A 27,296-nucleotide genomic window follows, 5' to 3' on the forward strand; every position below is an offset into this window, starting at 1 on the left:
TAAATTTGTCCTCAGAGACTTATTGGCTCAGAGACCCTGGTAAGTCACTTAACCCTGTTTGCATCAGTTTCCTCATCTGTACAATGAGTTGAAGAAGGAAATGGCAAAACTACTCCAATAATTTTGCAAAAAAACCCCAAAAAACCTCCAAATGGGGACCCATAGAGTCAGACACAGATACAACCATAACAAATTGTGTTTTTATTTATTTTGTTTAATATTTCCCAATTACATTTTAATCTAGCTTGAGTTATATTCAGGAATTTTATAGGCTTTAGGTGGTCCCCAAAGCAGCCTGTTTGACAGCCTTGATCGAAGACATGGCTTCAAGGTCTAGATATAAAAGAAACAACTGAAGGAAGTGTGGATGTTGAAGAAAAGATTTGGAAAAAATGTGATAAGTGCCTTCAAGGATGTGAAAGATTATTTTGGAGATGAGAAATTCAACTTGTTCTGCTTGGCACTAGAGGGCAGATCTAAAAACAATGGATAAAAGATGAAAAAAAAAAGACTTCAAATTAATGCTGGTAATAACTTCCTAATGTTTAGATGTCCCAAAGTGGAATGAACAGTCTTGAGAGGGAGTGGGTTCTATCTCACTAAAGGACTGAATGATTATATATCCTAAAATCTTTGTCCCACCTCCACAACTCCCAGGTTATGGTATAAAATTGTATGAGAAAAACAATTACATTTTAATTTTGCTAACCTCTTATTGAAATCTAGCATTTTCTTTTATAATAATAATAGAATAACATTAAAAAATAAAATAAAATAAAACATTATACTGAGAAGGGGTCCATATGTTTTATCAGACTACTAAAAGAAAATGGTTAAGAAACCCTGGATTAGAGGGTCTCTCACCTCCCTTCCAACACTGACACAGTGACGCCTTAGTTGATGGATGAACTACATGAGGCCCAGAGAATGGCTCACAAAAGGTCACCCAGTGCTGGGGTCAGGACAAGAATCTAAGGCTCTTGGCTTCAAGTCTAGTCTGTTCTATTGTGTCATGTATTCTCCCCATCTACAGTGAATTCTAAGCAACGGAGAACAAATACACCATGGCTGTTTTTAGCTCTAGTAGCAACCTAATTCTACACATGTTGAAAACAACCCTTGTGTCAGGGAACCCAGAGAGTGCAAGAACACAGCTCCCTTTGACAAAACACACACACACACACACACACACACACACACACACACACACACACACACACACACAAACAAAACAGAAAGAAAGGCTCCCGAAGAATTCAGTGTTTCTGCCAGCCACACATTTGCATTAAAATCCTTTAAAAGCAAAGACAAGAGCAAACAGAACTTTCTCAGCATCTGGAGGAACAAAGGGGAGAGTCTAGGGAAATATGAGATTTGCATGAATATACAAACCCCCGCAGTAAATTCTTTGTTTAAGTCTCTGTGGAGAGCTCTGAACAAATATACAGTAGCAGAGTGGGAAATGAAAGGCTTCCATTGATGCCTTTCCTTAGTTTTGCTGTGATTGCTTAGTGATAGGGTAGGAGGGAGGAGAACTTATTATTAACAACCATTGGGCATGTGTCCCAGACAACAGGGCTGGGGTGAGCTCTCCCAGGGGCCAGGGGAACCATCTCTGAAAGCTTTGCAATTCTCAGAAAGGTGAGAAGAAAACTGTTGGTCATTTTCAGTGGGGCATTGAGAAATGACAGTCTGTTGTCCAAGGACATCAAGGTGCACTAACAATGTATTAGAAAACTGATTCCATCTTGGAAAGAGTGGTCCTTTACAGTCCCAATAAACATTCACTGAGATGAAAGGGCTACTTAATGGAGTGAAGGTGGCCGGACACTGGAAAACTAGCATAAGACATGCCTGTAGGTTAGCAGATGTCAGGCAGTACAGGAGGCTTTTTTTTTTAAGGGAGATATCAGGGCAGCTAGATGGCTCAGTGATACCAAGTCAGGCCTGGAGATGAAAGATCCTGGGTTCAAATATGGCTTCAAACACTTCTAGTTGTGTGACTGAGCAAGTCATTTAATTCCCACTGTTTAGCCCCAGTCCTTACCACTCTTCTGCTTGGAACCAATATATAGTATTGATTATAAGAAGGAAGGCAAGGATTTTTTTAAGGAAGATATGAATGAAAGTAGATACATAAATTCCCAAATGACAAAAATATAATTGAAAATGTATGAAAAAAAGAACTCTAATTTTGATGCTCCATTTAAGGAATTTGATTGTAATTAAAACTTTATTAGATCCAAGGTTCAAGGCCTATCTAACTAGTTCTTCTAAATTGATCAAGATGAAGTTCATTCCTCTGAGATAGGACATGAATGTGGCACCTACATTCCATTCGAACTATAGCAATAAAATTCTCAAAAGTGGTGTTATTCATGGCTATTGTTTATCACAAACCTTTTAATTGAATTTAATTTAAAATCACATGTTTATATGTTGACTGATTTTCTTAAATATTTCCCTCATATGTTTCAGTCTGGTTCAGAACATACTCAGAAGTGTTATGGGCCACTTCTGGTCCATGGGTCATGTGTTTGACACTCCTCCCCTAGAGTAAATATCATTTCTCAATGGTCTTTGCTACAGGAAGAACTATCTTTATTCAAAAGTAGCAAAGTAGTTCACCTAACTGGTATAATTTCAGGGTTACCTGAAAGTCCATATAACCAAAGAATGATAGAATTTTAGATTTGGGTATGATGTCATCAATTCTCATTGTAACAAAACTACCTAGTTATCTAACTTCTCAAAGACCTCCAATAAGGAAACACTCACCCACTTTCTCTAACAGTTCATTCTACTTATATTTCTAATGGTTAGGAATTTTTTTCCTCCTGATGTCAAGCCTAAATCTGCCTCTTTATACTTTCTATCAATTGCTACTAGTTATATGCTCTGGGGCCAAACAGAGCAAGCATAAATCCTCTTTCACATAATAGCTCTTCAAATACTTGAAGAGAGATATCATGATCTCTTCTCTAAATGAAATGCCCATAAGTCCTTCAAGTAATCCTCAAACAACAAGAGGATGCCATTCTTTGCCTTCCCCTGGACACTTCAGTTTACCAGTCTCCTTCCTAAGCCATGGTGTCTAGAATTGAACAAAATGATTCAGACATTGTTTGACCATTGCAGAATATAATAGGACTTTCACCTCTCCATTTCTGGAAGCTATGCTCCTCTTAATACAGATTAAGATTGCATTTGCTTTTTTATGGCAACCACATCACACTCATTTAAAACTTGTAGTCCACTAAGACTCCTAGAACCATTTCTTTATCCAACTGCTTCCCACCAGGACTTCCCCCTCAGGTTCATTGATTTTTATAAATTTAATATCATCTTGAACTTCAATGCTGTCCCAACTCCCATTCTACCTAATATATTCCTTTAATCCAGGTGTACTTCATCTTGATAGGCGGGTTAAACCAGACAAAGTAACTTACAGGGCTCAAACCTTTTGGTGAGTTAGTAGGATGTGAGAATTTAACAATAACCTGAGTCCTTTTTCTTTCTTGTACCTTAAGTTTACTCTTGGATTTTAAAGGGAGAAAATTTCATATTGAGTTTGAAAATAGCCCATCCTCTGAGGCTATAATTCACCCCACCCTTTGACTGAACTAAGAACAAGGTATAGAGTTTATCTGTATAAGAGGGATGAATGAGCACACTGGGAGAATACTAGAAACCTCATGGCTCCTTGACATTCAGAAGATGCTTGCCTCTTGTCCCAGGTGACTCCTGGTGTCCAGAAGACCAGTATCTGGTCCAGATTAAGGTAAGAGTCTGCCAAATCAGAAAGACTCAGAAAATTGATGTCACACATAAAAGATATGGGAAAAGAGTCTCACTCTTTTGGTGAAGATTTTTATGTGAGATAGTGTTTGTGGAGGCAGCTCCAGAGTTTAGCAAAGGTTTGGCAAAGGAATGGCCAGTCACACATGGTGGGACACCTTTCTGTTCTCTGATATGCTGTGTTAATTAATTTATTTTAATTAATTAATTTTTTACAATATTTTCCCATGGTTGTGTTGTTTTATTTTATTTAATAAATAATTACAAATTAATATAGTCTCCAAAAATTTTAATTGTAACAGGGTCATCTACCCCAGGCACATTAAGATGCCGGATGAGAACAATTTATTTCAGTGGTCATGAAGGCAGCTGAAGCAGGCACTGTGGAGCACCTCAAACTTGGTTAGACATTGAAGAAGCCAAAGTTATCTACTGCAGCCCAAGCTATCACCAGTCATCTTGACTTTTGTCATGGCCGTGGACTGTAATGATGCTGGAAGAAAGAGTGAGTCTGATATCTTTCTACAACTCAGTTTCAACTAAATCTAATTTGTGTGCATCTCAAAATATAGTCAGTGATGTCATTTTTTGTCCTTTTTGTCCTTCTCAAGTACAAAGAACAACCAACAAAGTCCCTTATTAAAGTCATGAGTCACTTCTAGCAATTCTTAGTGATATCTATGAGGTAATATTCACTTTCCAACACTAAGATCATACTCAACAATTAGAATATAAGTTACCTGAAGGCAAAAATTAGTATTACTTTTTCTTTTTATCCCAATCACTTAGTGTAATGCTTGTCATATAGTGAACCCATAATAAATGACTCCTTGTTGGTGATAATGATGCTACTCTTTTCTCTACTGTCATTTTTTGCAGTTTACTGAACATTATATGTTTTTATGACAATAATAATAATACCAAGAATTACTGATATTTAATATTTGTAAGAATTTTATCATGCATTAATAATTAATTATGCTATATCTTCTGTCTTCTGGTCTAAGAATTCTATCTCCTTGTAGAGAGGGACTATTAATTTTTTGTGTGTGTAGCTTGTCCTGGCCCACTTTGGTTTTCTGGTGAAGCCTTAGAATAATGGCTTTAAAATAGCTGAAGGAATGATGATAATCTCAGATAGAGATTAGTGAAAATATGTACTTATGATTCCTTAAATGTATGTCATTGTTTACTCACAAAGCTTTTCTACCTTCTGTCTCTTAGGTGCTGCTGTGTGTAAAGGGAACCCCTTTCTTCCAGGATCATGAACTTTCTGCTCCTTGGAGTCAGTCCATTAGTGTGGCTGGAATGTTCCAAACAGGGATCACAGGTTAAGATCCCTAGGATCATGACCCAGAACTAAGGGTTATGAGTCCAAGTCAGAAAGACTTTGATTGATTCCTGAGATGTGAGAGACCAGCCCACAGGGAAAGGAAGTGATGTGGAGAAAGACTATAAAAAATGAGACTGTGGAGGAGATTGGGTTCTTCTCTGGAGGTCTTTGACTGGGTGGTCTTTTTCTGATTAGGCTTTGGTGGCTCAGGAGGAAGATACTCTTGTGGGCTGGTAAGATTAGGGTGGTAGGCTAGGAAATATTTTTTTTTATTTCCTCCCCTCCTTATTTCTTTCTTAGACTATATTTAAAATTAAATTGTTAAAAGCTGCTATCATCCTCATGAGTTAAGGGTTAATTATTTTATAAATGGCAACCACAACAATCATTTTTTTACTAATATTATATTACCAAATATATTTCTAAATGTTACATTTAGCATATTATATTTGGCATAATATTAATTTTCAATATTACAGCTGGATTTCAATTTTGTCCTCAGGAAGTTGAATGCTTAGCCCTTAGAGTCATAGTATTATAAAATTTCATTGATGAAAAGAGACTTAGAGAACATTTAGTCTAAGCCATGCCCAAACAGAGATGCTTTGTACATCTCCCCACAATCACCACTTAGTTTATATTTTAAAATTACTTCTAAGTGATTAAAAGTGTGATTTAAAATTTGATTATTATCCCCCAAGGCTCTCCAATCCATTTTTGAGTATCTTGAATTATCTGGCAGATTTAAGTAGAATAAGATTTGTTATGTTATGATACCTGAGGATTTTTCATTCATTTTTGTCCCCTTGCTCTTTGACTTTGAGGAAACCTTTCCTTCCTCCCTATTTAGCAGGGAGGAAGGAGATTCTAGAGTTTACCATGCTTAATCACATTAAGAAAGAAAACAAAATAGAAATGACAATTTTGCATTAAGAAAATGTTATTTGGTACATAATATTTTATAATAACATTTAATAGTCTTTATCAAAACACTTTAAACTATCACTATGACTTTTAGAATAATTTAGATTTGAATAGTTATTTATCAAATATTCCCTGCACTATCTTGACAAGCTTTTTATCTCCCTAGGAGTACTCATATCATTAGCTATAGATGCCTGTCTCCTAAGCACCACTACAGTACCCAAGCATTGGGCTTTGAGTAGGCTGAAGCCTTTAGCCCTCACAGTGTACTGCTGTATTTTACCTCTTACATTTTGTATTTGAAAAATCATCAGTTATTATTTTTTAATCCAAAGATCTGGCTGAAAACTCAGCCTAGACCAATGGATTGCTATAGTACTTGTTATCTGAATCATTTGACAATTAATCATATCCTATCACATAATATTTCTTGCACTGTTTTATTGAACTGTTATTTGTCTTATATTGTTAAACTTTTCATGTCTTTAATGTCATGTTTCCATAATTAGATTGTCAAATTCCTTGAGGACAGAGAGTGAATCTTATTTATCTTTCTATGCTTCCCAGCTCCCATATTAGAAATTTTATTATAGAAGGTGTTCCATAACTGTTCAATGAGAATCAGTTTGTTGAAAGGACTAGCCAATAGCCAAGTGGCTCTTCTAATTAAGAGAGCTGTGTGTCCATGGGTGTGTCCATTTCTTTCCTTGTTGTTAAATAAATGTTAACTAGAAGTTAATTGTAGTAATTAGCAACCATTTAAAAATATTTTTGTTGTGAATTTCTTTAAATAAAGAATGAAAATGGCATAGGCAGTGAAATGAACACTGGACTAAATGAACCACTAGACTTAAAATTCTAATTTTTTTTTGGTCACTAACCTACTTCATGGCTAATTGGGCAAGGCATTTCATTGTGCTAAAGCTTAATCTCCTCAACTTTTAAAATTGATAATTGGGCGATATGGTTTCTTAGATTCCTTCTAAGTTTTAGCACTATACACATTTAATCCTCATTGTTGAATTTCCATATTTCTTCTCTCTCTAGATAACAAAGCCCAGTAGGTGGTTACCTATTGTGCAAAATAATCTGAAAAGCATCTAAAAAGCATCCTCACCCTTATTCCCCTACCAGTAGAGATTGATTTTATTTGTGTTAAGGCATTTAACTTTCAAAAGTTTCCTACTAAAATGCAAATGTTCATTTCTTGGTCATCAATAAAACTGTTCATTTGATGGTTTCTGGCTTAATTTCAATTACCTTGATCAGTCCAAGAGTTGAAATTTTTAACACAGAATCCATAAACTTCTTTTCCCCCCTGATATTTTTGTAAACTTTAAAAATATCATTGGTTTCCTTTATAATCTCAGGTATTTCATTGTAGGTATTTAAGACATTATTCTGAAAATGGATTCATAGGTTTTACCAGACTTCCAAAGAGTGTTAGGATGAAATAAATAGTTAAGAAATATTGCCATAAAAGAATGAGGTCATAGGACAGGCCAGTCAGTTAAACAATAATCATTTATTAAGAGTTTACTCTGTGACTAATGTGGCTTCCAAAGGGAAGCAGAATTAACATGACTTCTTCAAGAATAGGTCATGCCAAATTCATGGATATAATTATTATAATATTGCTTGTCTTCTCAAGAGATGGGGAGGGGTGGAAAGGAGGAAGAGAATTTGGAACTTAAAATGATAAAAAAGAAAATGAAATTAGAAAAGATTTAACAAAGTAAATAAAAATATTTTTTAAAAAGATGAAAAAAAAAACAAGAGTTTACTCTGTTGCCATCAGTTTGCTAAACGTGGAGAATACAAAGAAAATGAAAATAGTGTCTGCCCTCAAAGGCTTATATTCTAATATGAAGCAATGGCAAAAAAATAAAACTTGTAACAACTATATAAAAACAAGATATAGATACACATGAATATATAACAAATTAGTGACAATCTCAGAGGGAAGGCATTAGCATTAAGGGGCACGGGGAAAAGCTCCTTGTTGAAGGTGGGACTTTATCTGAAACTGGAAGAAAGCCAGGGAAAGGAAAGGTAAAGATGAGGAGGAAGAGAATTCCAGGTATGAGGGTCAGCCAGTAAAAATTCACAGTTAAGAAATGGAGAATCTTATGCTAGTGACAACAAGGAAGCAAATTTCACTGGCTCATGAGTATGTAGATGAGGGAAAGATGTAGAAAGGTAGGAAGGGGCTGGTTAGGAAAGGCTTTAGAAGTCAAACAGAGGATTTTCATAAATATTTGACTCTGCAGGTAATAGAGTCTTTGGAGTTTTTAAATAAGAGGATGACATGTTCAGACCTGAGCTGTATGAAGATTACTTCAATGGCTGATGGGGGATGGGATAGTATAGAGAAAGACTGGAGGGAAGAAAGACAACCTGTAGGTCCAGCATACCCAAATGTATCTGGTGATGAGGGCCCAAACCAAGGTAATGGTACTCTCAGAGGAGAGAAAGGAGCCTTTAATAGAGATGTTGTGAAGGATTTATTGGACAGAGTAATGGATTTGATATGGGGGAATGGGTGTGAGTGAGAGTTAAGAGTCAAGGATTCATGACACCTAGTATGGGAGGATGTTGGTTGTCTCAGTAGTAAGAGGGATGTTCGGAAGAGTGGAGGACTTTGGGGGAAAACTAACAAGTTCTGTATTGAACATGTTGCTTTTGAGATGGCTATTGGACATCTAGTCAGAGATGTCTAATAGGCAGTTAGAAATGTTATACTATAGTTCAGGAGAGAGGTTATGGCTAGTTAAATTGAATGGAGAAGCCTCTGCACAGAAATAATTGAATCCATGAGAACTAATGATATCATTAAGTGAAATAATATAGGGGAGAGGAGAAAGCCCAGGAAAGAGCCTCAGGGATTACCCAGAGTTAGTGTGTATGATGTGCATAAAAATCCTGCAAAGGAGATTGAGAAAGAACAATTAGAGGTGCAGAATGTAGGCAATTGTGCCAGAGAACTGGCCCAGGTGGTGTTCCCAGGCAGCTGGTGAATGCTGGGAGGACATTGGGTGTGTGGGAAGCACAGCCACTTAGAAAAGGACTGGGCCATAAAGAGGAACAGGAGGGACTGGGAAATGAACATTCTTCCGGTTCAAGGCTCAGGGTTGGCTTGAGTTATTATTCTATGCTTGATTGAGTTTTAAGATATCTACTAGACATTCAGTTAATGTCCCTTTCCCAAAACCTCTATCTAATACCCCATTTTCTGGGAGGTTGCCAGGCTTTGCCTCAAAGCTTCATCAGGAGAAGTGGCATTTGTGAATCTCAAAGGAATGCTTTAAGACTATATTTTCTGGGCACCCACAAAGGGAAGAAATGTGTGTGTGTGTGTGTGTGTGCACACGTGTGTGTACCTTTTACCTTTTCTAAGTCATGAACTGCTGGCAGAGCATGAATCCTAGCCACATTGCCCACAATGAGTGCCAACCTGGTGCAGCCTCATGCTTAGAACACTGAGCCCTTCCCTTTCAAAGACAAAGCCACCTCTGCTCCTTGGAGACTGGCTTCCTGACAGTTGTTGAATATTCATTTAGCATTACTAAGTAATTCCCCTGCATCTTAATCATTACTTTGGGGACATCACATACAGTGTTCTTCATGGTTCTGGAAGCTTTCTTTTTTCTTTTTTCTTTTTTTTTTTTTTGCTTCATTTATAAATAGCTCTCAGAAACTTGAAATGAGAATGTATTTACTTTCCAACTTTCTCTGCCAGACTTAGGCAGTTGCATTAAGAATCATCTGTGGCTTCTGGCCCTTTTAAGACAATGTTCTTTTCTTGGAGGGAAAATGATCACTGGGATGGATGCTGCAGAACTGAATAAGGCTGAAGGGAAAAGGGAATGAGGTCAGCAATCAAGCCATTAGAATCTACCTCTCTTGAATGCATCTTTTCCTCCCTCACATCTCCTTTTTTTTTTCTGTTAAAGAACAACCTGGACCTCTCTAAATTAAAATACTTAAATATCATTTTCTTCAACACATTTTAATCCTGTTAATGTTATCTCTTTTTCTTTCCTTTCCTTTCTCCATAATAGCATCACCATCAAATTGTTGCTCGCTTTGGAGGCCTCAGTCCATCACATTCTCCTTGCACAATTTCAGTTCTCAACAGAGGGAGAGAAATCACCAAGGTAGCGTTGGATGCCCACAGCACCAGCAGTTGAAAAATAAAAAAAAAACAGGGATGGGGGAAGGGAAGTTAAGTGGGGACAGGGAGGAAGGAGGAGTAACAAGCAGATAGACTATTTTACTTAATATCTATAATACATTAGAAAATTTTGGGCTTTTGTCTAAGGCTAATAGGAAGTTTAATCAGAGGAACAAAAGAGAAAGACATTACTTGGGCTTGAATAATCAGTGCAGAATGAGCTGCCCAGGGACTTGGTCTATAGGGAGTCAGGCTAAGGCAAAGGAAGGATTTGGCAGGTCTTTTCCTATGTGGAAGCTGTGCCAGGGAATAATTGAAGGCTGAATTTGTTTGTGCTCCTCATTTAGAAGTAAATGCTTAGGAAATCTTTCACTAAAGTAATTTCAGCAATTAATTTCTTTTCTTTTATATGTTATATAAAGCACAGTTCCAAAGCAAAAGAAGATAGACTTCATTGCTGTCTCATCAAATCCAGTAGCAAGTTCCACTCTCTCTGGCATTTATCCCCTTAACCCCATTCACACGGCCACCACCCAGTTTAGGTTGTTATCACTTCTTGCTTAACTTCCTTTTTTTAAAAACCCTTACCTTCCATCTTAGAGCCAATACTGTATATTGGTTCCAAGGCAGAAGAGTGGTGAGGGCTAAGGAATGGGGGTTGGGACTTGCCCAGCTAGGAAGTGTCTGAGGCTACATTTGAACTGAGAACTGTCCACCTCTAGTCCTGGCTCTAAATTCATTGATCCACCTAGTTGTCCCCTGCTTCCTTCATTCTAATAGCCTCCTAACTGGTTTTCCAGCTTTTCTATTATTCCAGCTAGTAAACTATGATTCCAAAATCTGCCAATTGTGTGGTACAATGGGAAGAAGACTGGATTTGGAGTCAAAGGACCAGAGTTTCAATCTGCTCTGCTATTGATAATCCTCATGAATTTAAACAAATCATTTAAATTCGTTTCCTCATCTGAGAAGTAAGGGATCCAGGACTAGATAAACTCTAAGTTCTTTTCTAGTTCTGAATTCCACTATCTTAAATGTAACTACATCATTTTCATTCTTTTTGGTTTCACAGTTTGAATGTAGGAAAAATGATACAAAATATTTCAGGACAATTCAGACCCTCAAAAATTTAGCTTCAGTCTATTTCTCAAACCTTATTTCACATGATTCTCATTCACAAACTTTGTGTTCCAACTTAACTGGATATATATTAGAAACTGATCTGATTGTTCCCTCTTTTGCCTGCATGTTCTTGTGAATGCCATCCTTCATTCCTGAAACTGATTCTCTATGTATTGCAATTTTTGACATTCTTTTCTTCCTTAAAGGCACAGGTCAAGTATTTCCTTTGCACGAAATAGACTCTAATCCTCCTAGTTGAATATAATATCTTTCCTTTTCATATGTTTTCAGAGCTCCTTTTCTCAGACTCTCCTTTGGCTTCATCATACCCTACCTTGATGCATCCTTATCTGTATCCATGCCATATTATCTTCATTAGAGTATAAAGGAAAGAAACAACATAACTATGAAAGGACAAGAAGAATAGTACTTGCTTCAATTTTTGTGGAAACAAGACAGTGAATCTTCAATACAGCTCTCAGACATCCTAGATTCTAGTCCTAATTCTGTCTTTACCATCCTTTATGACCTTGGGCTGGTCTCTTAATCACTTTATGCAGGCAACCTAAATTAGTATTAAAACTCTACTTGGAAAGGTCCTGAAAGTGATCATTTAAATCAATTCTTAATTTTATAGATGGACCCAAGCAGTTTATTCACATAGGTGGTAAGTGGGACATTCTGGATTTGAACTCAGATAACCAGACTTCAGATTATGAATTTTAATCTGTATCTTTTTAATGAAAGATGATATAAATCATTAGAATGATACTTGGTTTTTCCAGAAAATTCCTCCAAGACTCTACTTCCCTTTACAGAGATAGATCCTCAATGCATATATGATAGCATTCAACCCATAAAAATGCATTGAGCATCACAGATTTAATTTTCAACCACTATTCATGTTCCTATAAATACCAACAAAGGTGTAGGAGTGGAAGTTAGGTGAGTGGCATATTTGCTGTTACATGGCAGGAAATTGCTTTCAAAGATAAATGTCTTTCCCTAATAAATTCATCCATCCATTCATCTCCATAATGTTACATATCTCATGTACTTTTGAGTTTATTGAGATCATGTAACTTCTTGGAGTGCCTTTCATGGTGGTTGGATTCTCACTTAATGGATTCTCTTTAGAACTTTGTGTTTTGCCTAGTGAGCCAAGGAAACAAACAGAGTTATAAATTTGTCTTCGAAAAGAAGGTAGATAAAATTCTTCAGGGAAAAAAAACTACATTGTGTTGGGATGAAGTCTTACAAATTTCAGATTTATTTATAACCTCAACCATCCAATTCAATTCTGTTTTTCCTTGGCTGAATTAATGCGTCAGTGATTTGGATTCTTGCATCTTAAGGGTCTGTAATATACATTGACTGGATAAATGAGAGAGAAAAGAGCTTCTAGACAGAATTGTGGATTTGGTTAGACTTTGTAATTGTTATCTGATTGCCATTGAGTTGTACCACTCTACTTTAAAATACATCTTTAGTTTCTAAATATTCACAATGATATGATAAATAGCACATCACCAACTTTTATGTAAAGTAAGTGCCAATGAAAATTGTTGACTGCTGTGTGAATGCTGACAGTGAAAATAAAACTTGCTAATATAATAAGATTTTTTACCTCCAATTAGATTAATAAAGCAACCCTTCTTATTTTTTAATTGCACCACAGAAGATGTTTTGGCTCATTTTCAGTAACAGACACGAAAAAAGATGGGAACTAGCACTCTGTTTTGTGTATCCTAAGACCTGAAAATTTGATGGACTCTTCAAAGCATCTTCTAAAAATATTTGCCAATATCTACTGAGTCAGTAGAGGAAAATGTGTGGTGACAAGAAAATGCATGAAAGGAAAGTCCAACAAAAGGTTGAACAAAAAGAAGAGACAGCATGTTTTATATTTGGAAAAGAGGAGAATAACGACTCAGTAATTTCTGGGATAGCTAGATGACTCAGGGGATAAAGCATTGTGCCTAGAGTCAGGAAGACCAGAGTTCAAATCCAGCCTCAGATACTAACTAGCTGTATGGTCCTGGGGAAGTCACTTCACATTTGTTTACCTAAATGCCCTGGAGAAGAAAATGGCAAACAACTTCATTGTATTTGCCAAGAATATGATTATTTTTCTCTTCTTTTTGTTCAACCTTCTGTTGGACTTTCCTTTCATGTGTTCTCTTGTCACCAAACATTTTTCCCCACTGACTTTAAGTAGATATTGGCAAATATTTTTAGAAGATGCTTTAGTCCATCAAATTTTCATTTCTTATAATGCACAGAACAGGGTACTATTCCCCATCTTTTTTCATGTCTGTTACTGAAAATGAGCCAAAACATCTTCTGTGGTACATTTAAAAATGAAAAGGGTTGTTTTATTAATCTAATTTTTCAATTTTCAATTAATTTATTAATCTACCACTCAAGAAAATCTAAAGAAGCCAGCAAGATCACTATATAGTTGGAATGGACACCATTGAGAGGAAGGACAAAAGAAACCTCTGGTACAGTGTTACATATCCCTTGTGACCTCACCACTCAGACCCTCCCCTGGACATCCCAAGACATCTTTGACTAGCAAATAGCCATTGACAAGGTGGACTTATAAACTCCAATTCTTCCCCTTATTACTTCATCACAGGAAGAGGATCTTAGGAGGACACTAATATGCTCCTCCCTCCTCACCCAATGGCTGGGTTGCTAATGTCCAGGATGGTGGCTAGAGGGTGTTGACTTTATTACCCTAGAGTTCTTGATTACAGATAAATAGGAAGCAGGTCACCACCCTGCCTTCAACAAATAGTAGTATAGAATCAGCAAGCCTATTTGAACAGAAAAAGAAACCAAAAAGAAAAAAAAAAGAAAAAGAAAATATACTCAACAATGAATCTGTAAAAGAGTATATTCTTCCTCTGCTCTTCCCAGCAGAGTCTGGGTTTCTGGGGTTTCTTTTCACTGTGATCATTGCCTTAACCCCACTAGCAATATCATACCATTGTTAGGTGTCAGTGATTAGTGTTCCAGCTCTATATAGCCATGTAATACAAAACGTGTTTTATAGAGATAGATTTACTTCAAAGATATAGCAAAAAAACAAAAAAAAAAACCAACCCTGCAATTATTCTCCCCATAACCCCCACCCTCAACACTTTGGGAAATCTATCCTTTCCTATATGATCCCAGATATAGGCGATTTGCTAGAGGGGGATTGGCACAGTGTCTACATAACATGGGTACCACCAAGTTCATGTCCAGTTACAATATGATTGTCAGAAGATTCAGCTATCTAGGACTGGATCCTAAAGATTATCCCTAAAGTTAGCTTCCCCCCCCCCTCCTTTGGGGACCAATACTAAACTGGCTACAAATACAAGAATCTGGGAAATTTGGACACTTACTCTCCTAACCTTTCCAAACTCACAAGATTTAAAGCTCCATTTCATTTATCTAGAAGGGAAAAAAGAAATCCAAAGGTCAAGGAGCATGGTCTGTTTCTTTTTTTTTTTTTTTAACTCTTATCTTCTGTCTTCAAATCAATGCTGTGTATTGGATCCAAGGCAGAAGAGTCATAAAGACTATGCAAGGGGGGTTAAGTGACTTGCCAAGGGTCACACAGCTTGGAAGTGTCTGAGGTCAGATTTGAATGAATCCACTGAGCTACCCAGCTCCCCCCACCATAGTCTGTTGCTTAATGACAGGTGGTCTCAAGAGAGAAAACAGTCCCATGGTTTATCCCTTTATCACATTGTCATTTCATGTTGTGAAGAAAGTGTCTAACAGGTCCACTGAGAATATAGCCAAAATTCATGGAGTTGAAATTGACAGAACCTTTTTGAATACCTCCACTGCAATACAAAAAGCATCTTATTCAGCACCATTGCTTTCTGTGTATTACCCTTTTCATCAAAATGTAAGTTTTTACATGCTAATGTAATGGTTTTACCTTTTTGTATTTGTAACCCTAGAGCTTAGAACTAAGTATTTCATTCATTCATTCAGAAAACAGATTGACTGATCACATGCTGTGAGTGGCCACATGATCTAAGACAAGTCAAAAAATTCCCCAGGATGAAGATATTATAGAGAATGTTGGACAACATGGACAAAAGTCTAAAGGAATTGGTATATATGAAAGGGTTGAGATCATCACTGAGGTAGCTAAGTGGTTAGTAGATAGAGCACTGGGATTGGAACCAGGAAGATCTAGGTTTAAATGTAGTCTCAAGATAGCATTATTACCCTGGACAAGTCACTTAACTTCATTTACCTCAGTTACATTCTCTGTAAAATGAGTAAAATAAGTGAGATAATAACTTGAAGAGTTGTTAAGAAGATCAAATAATATTATAATGTAAAGCACTTCACACAGTACCTGGCACAGAGTAAGCAGTATGTAAATACTAGCTATTATTATTGTTATAATTATTCTTAGATGGAATATTAAAAATGGTGAGATCACAGATCCATTGGAATTTTGACTAGTCTTTGACAGTTTACGTCTAGATTGCTTCTCAGTTTTGCTATAAGTCTCTTGTCTGATAGTTTCCGTTCTTAGGCTTTATCAAAACCAAGATGTTGTTTATTTATTTCTACCTCTTTCTAGTCATCTGATATCAGAATTTTTATAATAACAATGTTTATCATAGTGAAATGCTGATAATTCTAAGGCCTCCTCCTCCCTATTTTTCACCATCTCATTTAATATTCTTGACATTTTATTCTACAAAGGATTTTGTTATTACTTTATCTGGTTCTGTAAATTATCTCTTTGGAAATTTAATGGACTTGGCACTAAATTTTTAGAGTAATTTAAGTAGTGTCACCATTTTTAATATAGTAGTGCAGCTTAGTCATGGGTATCAAATTGCTCTCCAATTATTGAGTTTTTCTTTATTTTCTTTTTTGTGAAAATTACTTCTGGTTGAATTATGATATTCACTGTGTGTTTTGGTGAGTAAAATCCTATATAGTTAGTATGTCTTATTTAGGTGAAATTTCTTTTCCTGTCTCCTGCTTCTATATTTTATTAGTAATATAGAGAAATTATTTTTTCTGGATTTATTTTATATTCTTCTACCTGACTGCATCATAGAAATTTAGAGATGGAAGGATCTTTACTTAGTACTACCCATTTTTAGGCAAGAATCTAATATAACATATTTACTACTTAGTCATCCATTGTCTTTATGAAGTCCTATAATAAAAGGGAAACTTATGAACTCTAAGATGATTCTGAAGGGTAAAATGGTCTGACTAGAATTAACATCCCAACAAATTCATGTAGGTCTTTATTGTAATATATTGAGCACCTGTGTCTCAATATCTTGTCCATTACCTGGAACCAATTCATATTTAGAAACTCAGAGTTTGATTATCTTGTCACTCTGTTGGACCTTGTTAAAAAGTTCTGGCTTTGATCCATGTACTATGATTGACACTATTTTGTACCATTGGTTTCTTCCATATTACTAACAGATCCACCTGGATCCTGAAATCGTCTGGCTGTATCACATTCCTGATTTCCATAGGTACAAGATTTTCTTCTGTTAGGATTTTCTTCATTTTCCAACCAGTAGAAATAAACTTTATAGATCCTGCTAGGGCAAGTGCCCCATTAGCTAGGACCCAAATTGGATCAGATAGACCAGACCAGGTAGGAATTCGTGATGGATGGTCCTCCCCATCTTTCAAAAGTTTGGAAGGGGATAAATTCAGGGAAATTTTATTCTGATTAGGATTCTCATTAATTGGGAGAAATTGGTTGCTGGATAGAAATGATGGGAACTTAGTAAGTAAGCAGTCAATTTGTCTTAGAGTTTGTAACAGAATAAGACATTTGGACATAGTATGACATGCAACTGAATTAAAGTCCAGGAAAGATAGCATATGCTCAAGAACGAAATTCTTTTTTTTAAACCCTTACCTTCTGTCTTGGAATCAATACTGTGTATTGGTTCCAAGGCAGAAGAGTGGTAAGGGCTAGGCAATGAGGGTCAAGTGACTTGCCCAGGGTCACACAGCTGAAGAGTGTCTGAGGCCAGATTTGAACCCAGGATGTCCCATGTCTGGGCTTGACTCTCTTAAGAATGAAATTCTGAAGATACAAAAGGAAATATTCTAATCAGGAAGAAAAATGGGATTTGTCTGAAGAAATTAATGTGGATGCACAAGTCACTCACCAACCAACTTAGATTTAAGAATATATATATATATATATATATATAAATATATAAACACGCACATATATATACATATACATATATATTACAAGTGGAAGCAATATCAGTTAATAGAGAATAAATATATGATGCAATTTTGTAAAAGTATATCAGAGTGTTAATACTTAAAATGTGCTGAGTAAGGTGGGAGAAGCTAAGGACAGCTAAAAGCATCTTTTAAAAAACTACATTAGGTGCTTGCTTTGGCAGCACATATACTAAAATTGGAAAGGTTCAGAGAGATTAGCATGGCCCCTGTGCAAGGATGATAACATGCAAATTCGTGAAGCATTCCATAATTTTTGAAAGTATAGGAATAGGAGGGCCTTTCCTAAAAATAATAAACAGTTTATATTTAAAATCAACAGCAAACATCATCTGCAATGGGGATAAACTAGATGTATTCCCAATAAGATCAGGAGTGAAGCAAGGATGCCCATTATCACCTCTATTATTTAACATTATATTAGAAACACTAGCAGTAGCAATTAGAGAAGAAAAAGAAATTGAAGTGTTTAAAGTAGGAACTGAGGAGACCAAACTATCATTCTTTGCAGATGACATGATGGTCTACTTAAAGAATTCTGGAAAATCAACTAAGAAGCTAGTGGAAATAATCAACAACTTTAGCAAAGTTGCAGAATACAAAATAAACCCTCATACATCATCAGAATTTCTATATATTTCCAACACAACTCGACAGCAAGAGCTAGAAATATAAATTCCATTTAAAATCACCCTAGACAATATAAAATACTTGGGAATCTATCTGCCAACACAAACACAGGAATTATATGAACACACCTACAAAACACTTTCCACACAATTAAAACTAGATGTAAATACTTGGAAAAACATTAATTGTTCATGGGTAGGATGAGATAACATAATAAAACTGAAAATCCTACCCAAATTAATTTACTTATTTAGTGCCATACCTATAAAACTACCAAGAAAATTTTTTTACTGAATTAGAAAAAAATTATAACAAAGTTCATTTGAAAGAACAAAAGATCAAAAATATCAAAGGAAATAAGGGAAAAAAGTGAAGGAAGGTGGCCTAGCAGTACCAGATCTTAAACTGTACTATAAAGCAGTGGTCATCAAAATAATATGGTGTTGGCTAAGAGAGAAGGCAGGATCAGTGGATAGACTTAGGGTCAATTTCCTCAGCCAGATAGTGTGCAATAAACTGAAAGATCCCTGCTTTGGGGACAAACCCCCAGTATTTGATAAAAACTGCTGGAAAAATTGGAAAACAGTGTGGGAGAGATTTGGTTTAGATCAGCATCTCACACCTTACACCAAGATAAATTCAAAATGTTTGAATGACTTAAATATAAAGAAGGAAACTATAAGTAAATTAGGTGAACACAGAATAGTATACCTGTCAGATCTACAGGAAAGGAAAGAATTTAAGACCATGTAAGAGATAGAGAATATTACAAAATGTAGAATGAATAATTTTGATTACATTAAATTAAAAAGGTTTTGTACAAACAAAACCAATGCAACCAAAATAAGAAGAGAAGTAACAAATTGGGGAAAATTCTATAACAAAAACGTGTCACAAAGGTCCAATTTTTCAAATTCATAAGGAGTTAAATCAGTAGTACAAAAAAATCAAGCCATTCCCCAATTGATAAATGGGCAAGGGACACAAATAGGCAATTTTCAGATAAAGAAGTCAAAACTAAAAATAAGCACATGAAAAGGTGTTCTAAATCTCTCATAATTAGAGAAATGCAAATCAAAACAACTCTGAGGTACCACCTCACACCTAGGAAGTTGGCTAATATGACATTAAAGGAAAGTAATAAATGTTGGAGAGGATGTGGTAAAATTAGGACACCAATGAATTGCTGGTGCAGTTGTGAATTGATCCAACCATTCTGTAAGGCAATTTGGATTTAGGCCCATTTCACTGCTGGGTTTGTTCCCAAAAGAGATAATAGGGAAAAATATGTGTACAAAAATATTTATAGCTGCACTCTTTGTGGTGGCAAAAAACTGGAAAATGAGGGGATCCCATTCAATTGGGTAATGGCTGAACAAATTATGGTATATGTTGGTGATGGAACACTATTGTGCTCAAAGAAATAATGAACTGGAGGAATTCCATGTGAACTGAAATGACCTCCAGGAATTGATGCAGAGTAAGAGGAGCAGAACCAGGAAAACATTGTACACAGAGACTGGCACACTATGACACAATTGATCATAATGGACTTCTCTACTAGCAGCAATGCAATGATCCAGGACAATTTTGAGGGACCTATGAGAAAGAACGCTATTGACATTCAGAGGAAGAACTGTAGGAGTAGAAACCCAGAAAAAAAAATATGGTCGATAACATGGTTCAATGGGGATATGATTGGGAATGTAGACTTTAAATGATCACTCTATTGCAAATATTAAATAATTTGGAAATAGCTCTTGATCATTGATACAGTGAAATTGCTTGCTGGCTGTTGGAGGTCGGTGGAAGGAGGTTAGGGAAAGAATACGAATCATCTATGAACAACTATGAACATGAATCAACTATGGAAAATATTCTTAATTAAATAAATAAAATTTGGAAACTATATTGAGGAAAATAGGAGGGTTAACAAAGGAACAGGATCTTTCCTTGATATAGACATTATGATGAAAACTAGCATCAGAAATGAGGCAAAGTTTCTCAGTTTTTATTTTGTGACTATTTTTGCTTCAAAGGAGAATGACCTTTAAAAGAAAGGAAAATGTGAGTAGTGGGGGAAAGATGCCTAATGTAATTAAGGAAAAAATAAAAGAGCAATTAACTTCTCCTGATAAATCCAAGTCTCCTGGCCTGGGTTAAACTAGAGCCTTGGACTCCAAAGCAACTGGCATATGTGATTACTTAATAAGATTTGAAAGATCATAGAAGGAAAATATGGAATTGTGAAGGTGAAGTAGCAGAGTATGGTGAGGTTCACTATCCACCTCACACAATTTTGCAAAAAAGATTTTGAAAATGCATCAGACCAAATCCTGATCAAGAAATTCAATGGAAAAAATTCACAGTCAATTTTAGGCACAGGTCAGAATAGACAGAGATGTCTGTTGGGGATAGTGCCTGGGCTGCACCAAATTAACATTCCTCATATTCCCAAGTAGAGAGAATCTGTTCACCAATGCGTGAAGAGGTCCTACATCCAGAATTGTGTAGGGTAGAGTCATAGATACAAACTGTTGTTATTCATTAATTAGCATCTGGTTAGATATCCAGGTCTGAGGAAGTGACAACACTTAGTGATAGGTTTACAGGGTGAGGATTGATGGATCTGGAGTCGGTTTTCAGTAAGAATGACTGGGCATTCACACTACGGAAGGACACTTTAATATTTAAAATAGTTGTCTGCCATAAACTGTGGCAGTTAAAAGAGTTAATGCTATAAACTGTAAGAGTTAAAATAGTTGAGGTTATAAACTGTAGTGAGTAAAATAGTGGAAGATAGATATAAGAGTGGGTGAGTAAATTGTGACCAAAGAAAATGTGTTTCACTACAGTATCTTTGAAATCAAATATATAAGGTGGTCACCAGGGAAATATTCCCAATTATGAATATACCCAAGTCAACTGGGTTTTATAGAGAATTTAATTAATAATACAATGAGGAATTAAAGAAAAGAGAGAAAGAGAGAAAAAGGAAATAAGTATGAAGGGCCTTAAGCCAACATGGCCTAGACCTGAGTCTTAAGAGAGAGAGAGATCAGTCAGTCAGTCTTTTATCACTCACCACAAGGTCTGTCTAAGCAAGGATTCTAGTGATATAGTCTCCTCAGAGAGAGTTCCAGCCAGAGTCCTCCTCAAAGAGCCTTCCGGCCAGAGACTGTTTCAAAGGGCCTCTCTCAAGAGCCTCCAGAGAGACAGAGTCCCCTCAGAGGAGCTCCAGCGAGACCTCCTTAGAGATTGTCCTCCAAGAGCTTCCCTTCTCCAGAGCCTCTCTCAAGAGATTCTCCAAAAGGATCCTCATAAGAGATTCTGCTTTTTCTTATATAGGGGGTTTTCTCCTATGTCACCTCCCCTAAGTTCTTCCATCTACCAATCACAGTAGACATTTTCCAAAGGACAGCCCATTCTGAATTCACTGCTGGGTCGACTAATCCCTTCAGTAAGTTTGAATCAGAAAAAAACACTGCTGGGTTGGCTAATCCCTTTAGTAAGTTTGAACCAGAAAATACTTCTGAATAAGTTTTCACCTTTTTGCTCCTGGCAAGTTTACAAGTTGCTTGAACTTTAATAGGTACTTAGCACCCCATTGTATTAATTCTAAAAATAGGCATGGCTTAAAGAACTTTTTTTAATTTTATAGTATTTTATTTGATCATTTCCATGCATTTTTCATTAAAGACAAAGATCATTTTCTTTTCCTCCCTCCCACCCCCCGTGGCCGACGTGTGATTCCACTGGTATCATATGTGTTCTTGACTTGAACCCATTGCCATGTTGTTAGTATTTGCATCAGAGTGTTCGCTCCAAGTCTTTCCTCTGTCATGTCCCCTCAGCCATTGTAGTCAGGCAGTTGCTTTTCCTTGGTGTTTCTATTCCCTCAGTTTGTCCTCTGCTTTTGGATAGTGTTTTTTTCTCCTTGATCCCTGCAGATTGTGCAGGGACATTACACCACCACTAATGGAGAAGTCCATTACGTTCGATGATACCACAGTGTGTTTGTCTCTGTGTACAATGTTCTCCTGGTTCTGCTCCTCTCGCTCTGCATCACTTCCTGGAGGTTGTTCCAGTTCACATGGAAATCCTCCACTTTATTATTCCTTTGAGCACAATAGTATTCCATCACCAACATATACCACAATTTGTTCAGCCATTCCCCAATTGATGGGCATCCCCTCATTTTCCAATTTTTGGCCACCACAAAGAGCGCAGCTATGAATATTTTTGTACAAGTCTTTTTGTCCATTATCTCTTTGGGGTACAAACCCAGCAGTGCTATGGCTGGATCAAAGGGTAGACATTCTTTTATCGCCCTTTGTGCATAGTTCCAAATTGCCCTCCAGAATGGTTGGATCAGTTCACAACTCCACCAGCAATGAATTAATGTCCCTACTTTGCCACATCCCCTCCAGCATTCATTACTTTCCATAACTGTCATGTTAGCCAATCTGCTAGGTGTGAGGTGATACCTCAGAGTTGTTTTGATTTGCATCTCTCTGATTATAAGAGATGTGGAGCACTTCTTCATGTGCTTATTAATAGTTTTGATTTCTTTATCTGAAAACTGTCTATCCATGTCCCTTGCCCATTTATCAATTGGGGAATGGCTTGATTTTTTGTACAACTGATTTAGCTCTTTATAAATTTGAGTAATTAAACTTTTGTCAGAGGTTTTTATGAAGATTTTTTCCCAACTTGTTGTTTTCCTTCTGATTTTAGTTACATTGCTTTTGTTTGTACAAAAGCCTTTTAATTTGATGTAGTCGAAATTATTTATTTTACATTTTGTGATTCTCTCTATGTCTTGCTTGGTTTTAAAGTCTTTCCCTTCCCAAAGGTCTGACATGTATACTATTCTGTGTTTACCCAATTTACTTATGGTTTCCTTCTTTATGTTTAAGTCTTTCACCCATTTTGAATTTATCTTGGTGTAGGGTGTGAGGTGTTGATCAATTCCTAATCTCTCCCACACTGTCTTCCAATTTTCCCAGCAGTTCTTATCAAATAGTGAATTTTTGGCAAAGTATGGGCCCAAGTACCCTCATTGTTTAGCAAGGAGTTTTTTCCCCTAAAGCAGTCCTTAAGTACAGGTGGAGTAGAGGTCCTCCCATTTATGATACAAGTAGAGTTCTCACTGTCAAAATGGGGAATATTCCCAGTATGGAATTGTTTCAATGGAGAATTCCCCAATGGGGAAATTTTTAACATTCACAAGTCTGAGAAATTTCAAGATTTACACCACCAGAGATCAGGGTGGCTACCTGATGTCCTGCTGTATGGAAGGGGGTTAGACAGTGAGGGATGGCATCAGGATGGAAATCAGGATGGAAGTCAGGAAGACAGGAAGTCAGCCTGTCTAATCAGAGAGTCCAAGGAGGAGTGGTGAAAACTGGCTTTATAAGAAAAAAGAATGCAGGGAGCACTCCCTCTTTTTCTACATAATCATTGTTCCCTCTCCCTTCTCTGAAGTGGTTTAACACTTGGCATGCTGTGACTTATGTCATGACATGCAGGAGGAGCCAATGCAGTACAGTGTGTAAAGCTAAGAATTAATCAGATGTTAATGTGATTTTTCTCTCTCTTGCTTTACTAATAAATAATTATAAATTAAATAGTCTCCAGAGAATTTTAATCACAACAGAAACAAGAATTAACTGTGTGTCTCTCATCCCAAGATCAGAGCCTGGTCTCATTTCCAGCTTCAAGTCCATTTTGAATCTTATTGCAGATAACCAGAGCAAGAATTGAAGACCAAAAGGTGGCCCGTAGTTCTTGAACCAGCATAGCTTTCTAGCTAGTTAAGAAGGACTGAGTTCAGTAGCAATCTACTAGAATTCAAAACAGGGCAAACCTGCAGGTATGTTGCCTAGACCCATACCTACCTCAGGAAATTGCAGAATTTAGAAAGAAGAAACAGTGACTAGACTTTAATCTGGATTAGATTACTTTGAGAACACTGAAAATTGGACTGTCCTCAGCATATTACTCCGCCATTTAACATTTTTGTCAATGACTTGGATCAAGGTATAGATAGAATTATCAACAAATTTGTAGACCACACAAAGCACAAAGCTTGGAGTGAGTGATAGTATGCTAGATGATAGAGTCTATTCTAAAGAATCTTGACTGGCAAGAGTGTTGGAATGAATCTAATAAGACTCAGTCCTATAATTTCTATATAATTTTTTAGAGAAAGAAAAGCCAAACAAAAATAAAACCCTTCCTTATGTGAAGATTAAATTAATGCCCATGCTCATTTTTTTTATTTAATCACCAAAAGTGTAAACACTCCATTCACACTTGAGTGGGGAAGGTCTGTGACCTACCTGTGAGATAGTAGGTAATGAAATCAGAATCAAACTGACTGCCTCTGGGCAATCCTAAGCAAAGCTTCAACTGTAATTGGTAGATGTAAAAGTGGAGGAAGGCAACAGGAAGCAATGCAAAAGAAAGTGCCTTTAAAAGAGAGTTACAACTTCCTGGGAGAACTTTGACTTCTTCTGGAGTTCTGAGTTCGAGTTGGAGGCTGGTGAAGAATCTGCTGACTGAACCTGAGACCCTGTACATGATGAGACTGTTCTTGAATCTCTCCCTTTGTACTGACACGTGGTGAGTGAAAGAGCTGTCTCCTTTCCTGGATTTTTCTGAAGAGACTAGTCTCAGTAGAAACCTATCCTCTTGAAAGAGGATCCCTGCATGCCCATGTCCTCAGCTACAAGGGCTGAGGCCCCTCTGGCTAAGGACTAAGTCCTGCTGGGGTTGTGTTAGGGTCTGAGCAAAATATACTTAGTGTTTAGGCTAGATATCTTACCCTATCCTCATTCTGATTTCTTACTTCACTTTTTCTATACTTTGTAAATAAATTGTTAAAAAATCATTTTGGAATTTTCATAAAATTCCTGATGACCCTAACTTAAATATTCCAGTCCAACCTTTTATAAAAACCCTCTTTTACCCCCTTAAACTTACAATGAGAATTTTCCAAAAGTAGAATGATTACTTTGAGTGGTAGTGCATTTTCTCTCTTTGGAAGTCTAAGAGGCTGGATGACTAGTCATTAGTTATGTTATAGCAAGTATTCCTTATTATGAGAATTGGACTATGATCTGATATGGCATATCCAATGATGTTCTTCAATACACTTAAATTCTGGAATTCTTTGAATTGCTAGCCTTAGGGCAGAGGGCAAACCAAGTAGGCAAAATTGTATCCACTAAATTAGTCCTAACATTCTAATTAGATTGTTGGAGTAAAAGACTATTCACTAGACATCTTTCCAGTTTGTATAACAACTAGTTGAAACTAAGTGAAAGACCAGAGTGTATGGAATAGGGAGCAGTTGGGTGCAACTGAAAGTGGAATGACACCCTTGCTGATCCTGAATCTATTTTGAATTGAAGATTTGACTGCAACAGGGTAGGACTGAATGTTTTTGCAGTTTTATGCTCAGAACTACTTCCACTTTCTGATCATTTTTCCTAATATAAAAAAGGCTAAAGAACTAAAAAAAACAACAACGTAGGTCCTAGACAACAATGCATCTTTGAAAGGTAAACCAGTTAATATTAGTGCCTAATATGCTTTTTCTTTTGTTTACTTTAGAGCTGCTCTAAAATTTGCTCCAAATTCTAATTTTGTGACATGTTGAATTTAGAGACAGAAGATTGAGATTCAGATCCTATCAAGACATTGATTAGCTGTGTGGGCCTAGGCAAATCATAAAGCTTTAGTCTCCTTATCTGTAAAATGAAATAATAATAATTGTACTATTTTCCCCATACAGATGTTATGAGGATCACATGACTACAAATAGGTTTTAAAGGTAAGATTTAAAGTTATATTTAAATGAAGGTATTCCTAAATGCAAAGAGATGGAACCAGATGATTTTGCTTTCCATCTTTTCTATATATCATTTGATACTATATTTAGCACACATTTACCTGTGAAAGTCAACAAACCAATATTGCTGTCTTCTCTTGGCCAACTTTGGCTGGTAAATTTGACAGTAATGGATTCTACATTAATATACAAGATTTTATTTAATACTATTTCCTTAGTCTGCTATTGTATCCTGATATATAGACACTTATGTCTACTATGTTAATCCAAAATGCATATAGAAATGCTACACAAGCCACTCAGTCATAGACATTTTAAAAAATTTATGCAAATATTCTCAGTGCCCAGCCTCTCTTAAAAGGGATATAGATTATTCCCCACATTTTCAGTCAGTAAGAATGGGTAAGAGAGCAATCTAACTAAATTATTTAATCTGGTCACCCTCCTCTAATACATTTCAAGTGGCTCTTTAAATCATTGATGAGGGAATGAGATCCTTTAGTCTGGTGATGAATAAAAAAAAATCCATGTGGGCTTTAATTACTTTTTAAAAATAAGAACCAGATTCTGATTTTATTAAAGTTAGACAATAGTTGTCTGAACTTGGAACAAGGATAAAGATAAAAACTCTGACACTAAATTCTATAGGCTTTAGTCATCTGTGTCTGAGTTTTTATCTCTTTTTTCTGTCATCTCTTATATAATATATATGTATACACACATAATATTTCTACATTCAGAAATTTATATTGTATATATTGCAAACATTTTTATAATGTACATAAAACACATCACATTACATATTTGCAATATACATGTATATATAAGAATATAGACCCAAAAAGCAAAACATTTTCATGTTATTATAAGTAAACATATGTGTGTGTGTGTATGTGAGACCACTACTCTGGCTATCTTCCTTTCCTCCTGTCTACCTGGAAACTTGAATTTTGCTTCTGGAATCATTGTAGGCTACAATATGTAGTCTTTTGGCTCAGTTCTTCACCATCTCCAGATCATGCCACTGTATATGTACTACTTATAACTTGTTTTCTAGCACCTCTTTATCTGGTCTTCCCTTATTAGAATGTAAGTCCCTCAAGGGCAGATATTATCTTGATTATATTGTTTATATTGTTTATATTTATGTTTCTAAACTAAAGTACAGGGATTGGTAAATAGTAAACTCTCAA

At 36.2% G+C, this 27,296-nt stretch overlaps 1 non-coding gene across 1 annotated transcript; it reads left to right on the plus strand.

The window, feature by feature from the left end:
• The first annotated feature begins 17,763 nt into the window (after window positions 1-17,763).
• Window positions 17,764-17,872, plus strand: LOC130454115 (U6 spliceosomal RNA). Its single transcript, XR_008911799.1, has one exon. It is a non-coding gene; the product is annotated as a U6 spliceosomal RNA (small nuclear RNA).
• The last annotated feature ends 9,424 nt before the right edge of the window (window positions 17,873-27,296 follow it).

This window comes from Monodelphis domestica, chromosome 4 (genome assembly GCF_027887165.1).
Source record: "Monodelphis domestica isolate mMonDom1 chromosome 4, mMonDom1.pri, whole genome shotgun sequence".
In the NCBI taxonomy this organism is placed as follows: domain Eukaryota; kingdom Metazoa; phylum Chordata; class Mammalia; order Didelphimorphia; family Didelphidae; genus Monodelphis; species Monodelphis domestica.